Source organism: Podarcis pityusensis, assembly GCF_964106645.2.
Source record: "Podarcis pityusensis genome assembly, chromosome: 1".
Taxonomy (NCBI): Eukaryota; Metazoa; Chordata; class Lepidosauria; order Squamata; family Lacertidae; genus Podarcis; species Podarcis pityusensis.
In genome coordinates, this window is record NC_138028.1 from 50,247,207 (window position 1) to 50,257,880 (window position 10,674).

The 10,674-nt window shown below is 46.1% G+C and overlaps 1 protein-coding gene across 1 annotated transcript in view; it reads right to left on the bottom strand.

Moving 5' to 3' along the window:
• NR1H3 (nuclear receptor subfamily 1 group H member 3) overlaps nt 1-9,760 on the bottom strand; it is a 36,036-nt gene extending 26,276 nt beyond the window's left edge. Inside the window, exon 1 of the mRNA XM_081021268.1 lies at nt 9,449-9,760. The gene's annotated coding sequence lies outside the window, so the exon portion shown is untranslated. The remainder of the gene's footprint in view (nt 1-9,448) is intronic.
• Between the last annotated feature and the right edge of the window lie 914 nt (nt 9,761-10,674).

Here is a 10,674-nt window from a genome sequence, read left to right on the forward strand (position 1 = left end):
CTAAGCTTGGTACTTGGGAAGTGCCGAGCATAGAGCTTACAAAGCACATTGCACACCGTGTCCCACCCAGCTGATTGTTGGGTGTTTGGGAAGCACCACACAAACCAGCCTTGGTCAACCATGTCCTAGATGCTTCCAGTTAGATTACTACAATACACTCTACATGGGGTTGCCCATTTGGTCTACTGACTGAACACTGAAGAGAGGGACATGGGAAGAAAACTAGGCAGGCTGCTGAAGTCCATAAGAGAAGTTAGTGGAGAAGGCGGGGGCGAAGGAACAAAAATATGAGAACTTTAAAAGTTCCATATTAGGTATAAGAAGAATGGCTAGAAAGTGGGAGAAGCCCATCTGTGAGCCAGGGAATGTGCATAGTCCTAACTGCCAGTGGCACAAGGCCAAATGGGAAGACGAACTTTCTGCAGACGAACTTTGCCTGGCCAAGTTGCGTTCCCTTCTCACAACATCTGATATCACAACAAACTGCTGGCTAGAAAACAGTCCCGCAAGTCAAGCTGAAGTGTCCTTGGCTCCAAGCCAGCCAGTGACAGGGCTGCACTCAAGGCACACCCACCAGACGAGAAACAAGAGCCTTGGATTTCTCTAGGATGGCTTCAATTACTTGGAGCGTTGCTCTGTTTCTCCCAATGCCCTGCCCTTCCTGATGTCTCGTGTCTGATAAGGCTTTACCTACTTCATCCAGCAACTTGCCAAGGCAGCTTAAAACAACTTCTTTTCTTTCCAAAGCTTCCGTAGGTGATCACCAGCCTTTGCTGGTTTAAAACACTGTCTGTTGCATTGCAGCAGCCATAGAGATGGGGAACAAGTAGCCCTCCATATGTTGTTGGACTCTCATCAGTCCAACCAGCAGGCCCAATGGTCAGGGATAATGGGAGCTGTTGCCTCAAAACATCTGGAAGGCCACAGGTTGCCCATCTCTAGTATAATAAAATGGAAAGTGAAATCAAATAACCACATCACTGTACTGCTTTCACAAAAGCTAGAAATATTATGTGCTAAGGTTTTTCCTTTATGTCCTGCACGCCTCATAACACTGAAAGCTGCAAGTGGATGAAGGAAACATGAGAATAATAAACAATGGCAGGATATATCATCTCTTTCCACTTAAACTAGATAATTAAGACTTAAGAAGTGTCAAGTGCATCTTAGTAAGATGGGACTCCCCTTTGAAATCTAGACCTGTTTGTGTGATTTGTCTGCTATGTGGGCTCTAGCAGAATCTACCCCCCCCCCGCTGTTACCCGCCCCTCCCCTAAAATGTTGCCCCCCACACACACACACATATTTTGGAGGTAGGCTCAAGCCCTTGCCTCTGGACAAAGCCCTGAGTCATATGATTTATTTTTAAATACTATGTTTTTAAAATTGCAGAAACAAAGCTCACGGTGTTCTACATGCTTTAATAAAATATAGACAGGATGTATATAGACAGGGGAACCTGCTAATTTGACAGTGTCCAGGGATATGAAAGCCTGCATGTGTGGGGAAAAGTATTCTTCATTCTGAAGTGATCAGAAGCGTCTACCATGCGAGGAACAGCACACTTGAGTTGGCCGCTCATTCAAACATAAAAGAGAGCAGTGCTGGGAGGATTCAGCAGGGGAGGTTTCAAGGCCTAGCAAGAGTAACTCCTCTCTTCCACAAGACATTCCTTCAAATTTGGGAATGGACCTTCCATATTAGTTATCTTGCTACAACTAGCAGCTTTTCCTATGGAGGATGGACACTGGGGTCCTCAGCCAACTGCTCCATGCCGTCTGGACCAAGGAATAGAAACACACACACAAAATTATTGGTCTGCCTAATTAGAATGGCTGCAATAGTCACACCAGTCTAAAGACATGATTAAACATCATCATCATCATCATTTTATTATTTATACCCTTGTTCCACAGGGAGGGCGCCACTACCCAGAAGGCCCTGGAGGGCCTTCTTCCTCCATGAGAGCCTGGAGGTGGCAAAAAGGGAGCCAAGAAAAGTGGAAGTGAGGGAGAAGGCTGTGAACAAACTGGGGGCTGTATGTTTGGAGGATGAGTGTCACAGAACTGCTAGGCAATCAGAAGAGAAAAGACCTGAATGAACCTTAAGATAGAAATAAGAGTGGTTTGAAATGGCTGTTGTTTAAGAATTACAAGACACATCTGCCCATTTCCAGCTGGAAAGGAGCAGTAATAACACCCAGGAGCTACAGGAAAGTTGGTGGAGAGGAAGGAAGACAGCTCAAAATCACAGGAGGACCCAAAGACAAAAACAGAGTAGTCCTGTTTCCAGGCATTCCTAACCCTGTGGCTGCCTCTGTGCAGTAGGGATGGGAACCTGTGGCCTCCAGACGTTGTTGAACTACAATTCCCAACATCCCTGGGAATGCTGGCTGGGGCTGACGGGAGTTGAAGTTCAGCAGTAATTGCAGGATCATAGGTTCCCCATCCCTGCTGTATAGCAACATACTTTGCTAGGTACTAAAAAGATTCCAAACACAAGCCCCAACACATATTTATATATGTTGAATTGTATGTACAGGTGAAAATTAAGGTGGTGGGAGGCTGGAATGGCACTGTGCTTTGTAAGCAAAGGTATTAAAACAGTTTGAGAAGAGGGGCAGGAGATCTGGGGCCCAGTACAAAACACCCAGGTTCAGCACCCTCAGGCCATCTCCTAAAGACATCTATCTCTGATACAAAGTCAGCCACAGGGTTAGGAAAACCTAGAAGCAGGTTTTCAAGTATAACTGCTGTGGGATAGGACAACAATTTTCAATGAGGGCATAGGGGAAGTACACAGGGGGTTAACTCTCCTGCCTCCAGCTGCAACCCTCACAAACCAAAAAGTTCCTACTGAGCAGCAATTAGGCTTAAAAAATAGCTTCCATTGGAAACCCTTTTTAAAGTCTAATTACTGCACTGGTCAGATAGGGAAGCTCCCGTAGGCCATATCCAGCTTGCAGGCCAGCAGTTCTTACCCCTGTTGCATAAAGTACAGATTTGCCCAACATACGGATCTACTAAATGGAAGGGAGAACTAACTTAGGAAGGGCTGGATCAGACCAAAGGTCCATCAGGTCCAGGGTTCTAGCAGTGGTCAGCCTGATGCTTTTGAGAAGCAGACAAGTGTGGTATGAAAGCAAAATCCCTTTCCCACTGTTTGTCACCAAATGAGGGTATTAAAAAAATAAATAGCCAGCTGAAACACAATCAAAATACAGGTTAAACAAAGAGCTGGAGATAAAACAAAATGTCTGTTTAAATAAAAAGGGGGTTGCCTGCTGGTGGAAGGCCACTAATAAGATAAATAGATAAGTCACAATTCCTTGGTAAGGAGTTCCAAAGTCTGGTTACAGCCCCTGAGGAGGCTTTTCTCAAATTCCCATCAAATGCACATCAGATGCATCAGACCTAGTGGTGGGAGCCAGACCTAGTGGTGGGAGGAAAAAATCCTTAAATAAGAGACACGGGGGAATGATTAATGGACTTCAATGTCTGTACACTAATGCGCAAAGCATGGGAAATAAACAAGATGAGCTTGAGCTCTTGGTACAGCAAACTAAATATGACATAATAGGCATCACTGAAACCTGGTGAGATAAGTCCCACGATTGGAATGTAATAATGGAGGGATACAATCTATTTCAGAGAAACAGACCAGACAAGAAAGGAGGAGTGGCGTTATATCTCAGGGATGTGTATACCTGTGAAGAGATCCAAGATTTAGAACCTCAAAGCCAAAGTGAGAGCATTTGGGTCAAAATTAAGGGAGAGAAGAATAACAGTGACCTCATTGTGGGAGTTTACTATAGATCCCCAAGCCAAATGGAGGACATAGATGATGCCTTCCTGGAACAGATGGCCAAGCATGCAAAAGGAAGGGAGATAGTAGTAATGGGGGACTTCAATTACCCGGATATTTGTTGGATGTCAAACTCAGCCAAGAGCATAAGGTCAAACAGATTCCTCACTGGCCTTGCAGACAACTTCATTGTCCAGAAAGTGGGAGAAGCAACAAGAGGAACAGCCATTTTAGATCTGGTCCTAACCAATGTTGATGGTTAGTGGGGTAGAAGTGGAAGGATCATTAGGCGCGAGTGATCATGCTCTTCTGAAGTTTACTATACAGCGGAAAGGAGCAGCCAAGCATACTAGGACTCAATTTCTTGATTTTAAGAAAGCCGACTTCATAAAACTTAGGGAAGTGCTGGGTGAGATCCCATGGACAGTAATACTAAAAGGAAAGGGAGTTCATGATGGCTGGGAGTTTGTTAAGAGGGAGATAGTAAAAGCACAACTTCAGGCAATACCAATGAGACGGAAACATGGAAGGTGCCTAAAGAAGCCAGGGTGGCTATCTAAAGAACTTTTAACTGAGTTAAGATTTTAAAAGGATGTGTACAAAAAATGGAAAAGGGGGGAAACCACCAAAGAGGAATTCAAACAAATAGCCAGCACGTGTAGACACAAAGTCAGAAAAGCTAAAGCACAGAATGAACTCAGGCTTGCTAGAGAGGTTAAAAGCAACAAAAAAGGCTTTTATGGGTATGTTCGTAGCAAAAGGAAGAACAAAGAAACAGTGGGGTCACTCAGAGGAGAAGATGGTGAAATGCAAACAGGGGACACAGAAAGGGCTGAACTCCTCAATGCCTTCTTTGCCTCAGTCTTCTCCGATAAAGAAAACAATGCCCGACCTGAAGAATTTGGAGCAAATGATTCAGCAAAGGAAACACAGCCCAGAATAACTAAGGAGATAGTACAAGAATACTTGGCTAGTTTAGATGTATTCAAGTCTCCAGGGCCAGATGAACTGCATCCAAGAGTATTAAAAGAACTGGCAGGTGTGATCTCAGAACCACTGGCAGTCATCTTTGAGAAGTCCTGGAGAACAGGCGAAGTCCCGGCAGACTGGAGGAAGGCAAATGTTGTCCCTATTTTCAAAAAGGGGAAAAGAGAGGACCCAAATAATTACCGCCCAGTCAGTCTGACATCAATACCAGGGAAGATTCTGGAGCAGATCATTAAGCAAACAGTCTGTGAGCACCTAGAAAGGAATGCTGTGATCACCAATAGTCAGCATGGATTTCTGAAAAATAAGTCATGTCAGACTAACCTGATCTCGTTTTTTGACAGAATTACAAGCCTGGTAGATGAAGGGAACGCAGTGGATGTAGCCTACCTTGATTTCAGCAAGGCATTTGACAAGGTGCCCCATGATATTCTTGTAAAGAAGCTGGTAAAATGCGGTCTTGACTATGCTACCACTCAGTGGATTTGTAATTGACTGACTGACCAAACCCAAAGGGTGCTCATCAATGGTTCCTCTTCATCCTGGAGAAGAGTGACTAGTGGGGTGCCACAGGGTTCTGTCTTGGGCCCGGTCTTATTCAACATCTTTATCAACGACTTGGATGATGGACTCAAGGGCATCCTGATCAAATTTGCAGATGACACCAAACTGGGAGGGGTGGCTAACACCCCAGAGGACAGGATCACACTTCAAAACGACCTTGACAGATTAGAGAACTGGGCCAAAACAAACAAGATGAATTTTAACAGGGAGAAATGTAAAGTATTGCACTTGGGCAAAAAAAAATGAGAGGCACAAATACAAGATGGGTGACACCTGGCTTGAGAGCAGTATATGTGAAAAGGATCTAGGAGTCTTGGTTGACCACAAACTTGACATGAGCCAACAGTGTGACGCGGCAGCTAAAAAAGCCAATGTAATTCTGGGCTGCATCAATAGGAGTATAGCATCTAGATCAAGGGAAGTAATAGTGCCACTGTATTCTGCTCTGGTCAGACCTCACCTGGAGTACTGTGTCCAGTTCTAGGCACCACAGTTCAAGAAGGACACTGACAAACTGGAACGTGTCCAGAGGAGGGCAACCAAAATGGTCAAAGGCCTGGAAACGATGCCTTATGAGGAACGGCTAAGGGAGCTGGGCATGTTTAGCCTGGAGAAGAGGAGGTTAAGGGGTGATATGATAGCCATGTTCAAATATATAAAAGGATGTCACATAGAGGAGGGAGAAAGGTTGTTTTCTGCTGCTCCAGAGAAGCGGACACGGAGCAATGGATCCAAACTACAAGAAAGAAGATTCCACCTAAACATTAGGAAGAACTTCCTGACAGTAAGAGCTGTTCGACAGTGGAATTTGCTGCCAAGGAGTATGGTGGAGTCTCCTTCTTTGGAGGTCTTTAAGCAGAGGCTTGACAACCATATGTCAGGAGTGCTCTGATGGTGTTTCCTGCTTGGCAGGGGGTTGGACTCGAAGGCCCTTGTGGTCTCTTCCAACTCTATGATTCTAAGATTCTAAGATAATCTAGTTTATGGGAGCAAACTAATTGCATACTGGAAAATTAGGTTTGCGCAACTAAAGTTGATTTAAAGTGCTCTGGTGCAACAAATCTACTTTAAGAACAACAACACTTTTGCAGTCAGTAAAATGAGGGGGAAATGCCAAGGTGGGGAAATGCACTAAAAAATTGTAGGATTAATAGGAAGGCATTTAATCATTCTGCAAGCAACTCAAAATGAATGCAGGATGAATATTCATTGTCATAAAATCTTCTCACAAGCAAATCAGAATGAATGCTCAACGAAGACCAGACATCGCCTAACATCAGTTTAAGTCTGGTGCAAGAAAATCAGGATGGATTGTGGGCACCACAATTTAAGAAGGCTATTAACAAGCTGAAACGTGTGCAGAGGGTGACCAAGATGATCAGATGTCTGGAAATCTAGCCTTATGAAGAATGGTTGAGGGAGCTGCGTATTTTTGGCCCGGAAAACAGGAGACTGAGAGGAGATATGAGAGCCATCTACAAACATCTAAAGTGAAGTCACATGGAGGATGGAGCAAGCTTGTTTTCTCCTGCTCCAGATGCTAGGACCCAAACCAGTGGCTTCAAGTTACAAGGAAGGAGGTGGTGGACTCTCCTTCAATGGAGGTTTTAAAGCAGAGGTTGGATGGCCGTCTGTCATGTATGATCTAGTTGAGATTCCTGCATTGTAGGGGGTTGAACTAGATTACCCTTTGGACCCCTTCCAACTCTACAATTCTATGATATTCTGGATGCTGAATAAGCAGGTGGTTTCATGGAGCTCCAAGTGTCTGGGTTCATTCAGAGCACTGCTGCTCGTTCCACAGTTTGGTCAACTAGAATCAACTACCATAATGCATGTGGAATTGATTTCGGTACACAGCACATGCCAAACAAAGGTTGGTCACCACTTAATGTAAGAAGAGAACCCTGCTGGATCATACCAAAGGTCCAGAATCCTACATCCCACAGTGATCTACCAAATGTCTCTGGGAAACCCTGAAACAAATTATTGTTATTTACTTTTTTCCAGAAAAGTGAAACTCAAAGTGACTTACAAAAATGAGTAATAAAACATGGATTGAAAACAACCTAAAGAGTTTTGTGTGTGTGTGTGTGTGTGTGTGTGTGATCCAGGTGAATAACAATGTTTTTACCAGGCCCGTAAAAACAGATAGTGATGGGGCTAGGCATACCTCCCTGAGGATAGCATTCCATAAATGAGGAGCCACCACTGAGAAGTCCCATCCTCATGTTGCCACCCTTTTTACCTTTCACAGAAAAGAGCATGCAGGATCCAAATTGCTTCATGTGGGCAGAGGCAGTCCTTGAGGTATTGGGGTCCTGAGGCTATATAGGTCAAAACCAGCACTTTCACTTGATCACAGAAACTGATTGGTAGCCGATACAGTTTTGACAAGATTTTCTCAGATTGTCTTCCCCTGGTGAGCAACCTGCCCACTGAATTCTGCACCAGCTGCCATTTCTGAACTGTCTTCAAAAGCAGCCCTACGTATAACTCATTGCAGTAATCTAACCCGGAGGTTACCAGGGCACAGACAACAATGGTTAGGCTATGCCTGTCCAGTAGCCTTCCCCTACTGTTGCCCCCCACTGATATTCTAAGAAATACTGCCTCTGAAGATGAAAGTTCCATTTAGCCATTATGGCTACTAGCCATTGTCCCCTATTTAAGCCTCTCAGATACAAAGACCAGGCTTCCAGCTAGCATCCACACATTGATAGCTGGTTAATATCTGCATCTTACAATCTTCCATATTTAACCTTGTCTCTCCGCTTAAATATTAATTTCTTCTCTGACATTTCTTGGTGAGTAAAGTGCAACACAATTCCAACTCCAGGGAGATAGACAGATAAGGCCACCTACTGAGATCACGACTGAGCAAAGGGTTCACGGCTGGTTTCCCAAGCTGAAGCAGAAGCCGTGTGCTACTTCTGTTTCCAGCCTTGCAAATGGTGGTGTAGGTTTTGGTGGGTCCTGGGCAAAACACCATCATCAATCATTTGTATCCTCTTTTCCTGATGGGGCTTTTCACACAAACCTCCTAAAAACTCATATAGACAAGAAGCTGACCGCACAAAGGCATATCTCTCCAGGTCTTGTGAGCTCCCTAGTGAAAGGAGTGTCAAAGTTTTTAAATTGCAAATAGTGATGACTACTATATACTGTATAGGAAAATAGAAATCTGCCTGATGCTGAGACTGAACTACTGACCCATCTAGCTCAGTACTGTCAATATGCTGACTAGTAGCAACTCTCCAGGGTTTCAGACAGTGAGTCTCTCCCAGCCCTATGCCAGCACCTTCTGGATGCAAAGCAGCTGTTCTACCTGTGCACTAAATGCACCTGCATACTGTATGCCAAGCCCCTTTCATTGACCAAAAGCCACAAGGGAACAAACATCTTCCTGCACATGTCATGTGATAAGATGTTGCTGGAGAAGTGTTTTCTCTCCAACACCCAATGTTCACCCTTCTTTCTCTCCCACCTGAATGAGTGAAAATTTACTCAGAAGCCACACTGTGTTAAAAAAAGATTTGCTCCCAGGTAAGTGCATGTATTTCCAACTGCAGTGTAAATCGTACAGCAACTCAGAGGCATGTGTTTTGTACAATCACTATTGCCAGCGTTCCATCCATACGTGTCTTGGAACGTGGAGAAATTACACTCCTTTTAACCAATCTCCCTCCCTTTTCTTAAATATACATCCAAAAATGGGGGATCCGAATGTGCGCATTCATTTATCTCTTTTAAGCCATTTTTTGAAAATGTTTCTTTCCGCAAAACGGACAAGTAAAGCAGTTCTTTACTTGTGCTTCCGTAACACTGCAATCAAACAGCAATCCGGGGAAGAAAAGCAACAAGCGCCCTCTTTATCGCCACGCATCTAGGCGCACGTGTGTACGCTGCCCGAGCGGCAACAGGTGGTTTGACGCCGGTAGCTCGAGTTTGGCGCCGCCACGAAGGGGAGCGCAGAGCAGCGGCGGCGGGACGCGTCGGCCGAAGCCCCTCGGTGGCTGAAAATGCGCTCTCTCGAGCGGGCGCCACCAAACTCCCCGGTTGCCCAGGGCGATCGCGTAAAGAAAGAAGTTACCCGCGTCAGCAACAGCAGCTCCAGGCGCGCCGGCAGCCCCGGAAGGGGAGGCGACAGGGCAACCAGAAGCCCCCCTCTCGGGAGAAAGAGGGGCAGGTTGGGAGCAGGCAGCGAGCTCCGGCCCCCCAGGAAGGCCCACGGCAACCGGGCGAGGGAGCGATGAGACAGCGCCGAGCGCGCGAAGCTCAACGGCGCGCTGTCGACTTCGGGCTGGCGAGAGCCGCTCCGCGCGAGTTGCAGTGATGTAATGTCAGCAAGAGCAGCAGCAGCAGCCTCCGAGTCACATGCCTGAACTTTCCCCAACTCCACCCCCTGGTGTTCCTTTCGCCCCCTCCGATTTCTACATCCTGGCGGCGTGGTGTGCATGAGAACCCAAAACACAAGGGAAGAAGCCCCTCCTTCCTTTGCACGCCGAATGCTTTGCTTGCGAGGATCATTTGTGCGTTCCACGTTTTTATACCGCCCTTCGTCAGAAACATACCGGGGCGGTGTACAGAAGATGTAACATAGGCATGATTATTTAGGGACATTTTTTTTTTTTTAAGGATCCTGGCAACCCAAAGCCTTGCTACATTCCCCACAGGGTGTGCCTGTTAAAAAAAGTATCTCAGTCTGAAATCGTTTGGAGCCTGTTTGGGACCGACATAGCACCCCTTGTCCCAAGCTTCGCTGGGAGGTCAGCGGACTATTCCACACCGATCCACCAGCCAGCTAAGCCGGCGTCTTTACAGATAAAGGCAGCTGACAGCCTTTGCTGTCAGTGACTTGAGGGCCCAGCGGACGAAATGCCACCCTGTACTTAAAGGAGTGGGGATATGGCTGCTCTCCAGATGCTGTTGCCTGCAGCTCCTCTTCTCCACCATTGACCATGCCGGCTGGGCCTGGTGGGAGATGCAGTCCAACAACCTCTGGAAGGCTGCAGTTTTGCTGCTCGGTGCTCTTCCTCGACTGGCAATGTATAACAGGTTGCAAATAGCAGCGCACACAAAGCAAGCATAGGAACATAGAGAGCTGCCTTATTCTCAGTTGGAACATTGGGTCCCCCTAGCCAGGGCCAGCCCACCCATGAGGCAAGGTAAGGCAACTGCCTCAGGTCTACAGGGGTGGCAGATCCTGCCTTCTGCCTCCTAGGAATTCATGTGGCCCTCCAGATACTGTTGTCCTCCAACTCCCATCAGCCCCAGCCGGCATGTCCAATGGTCAGGATGATGGGAGTTGTAGTCTAG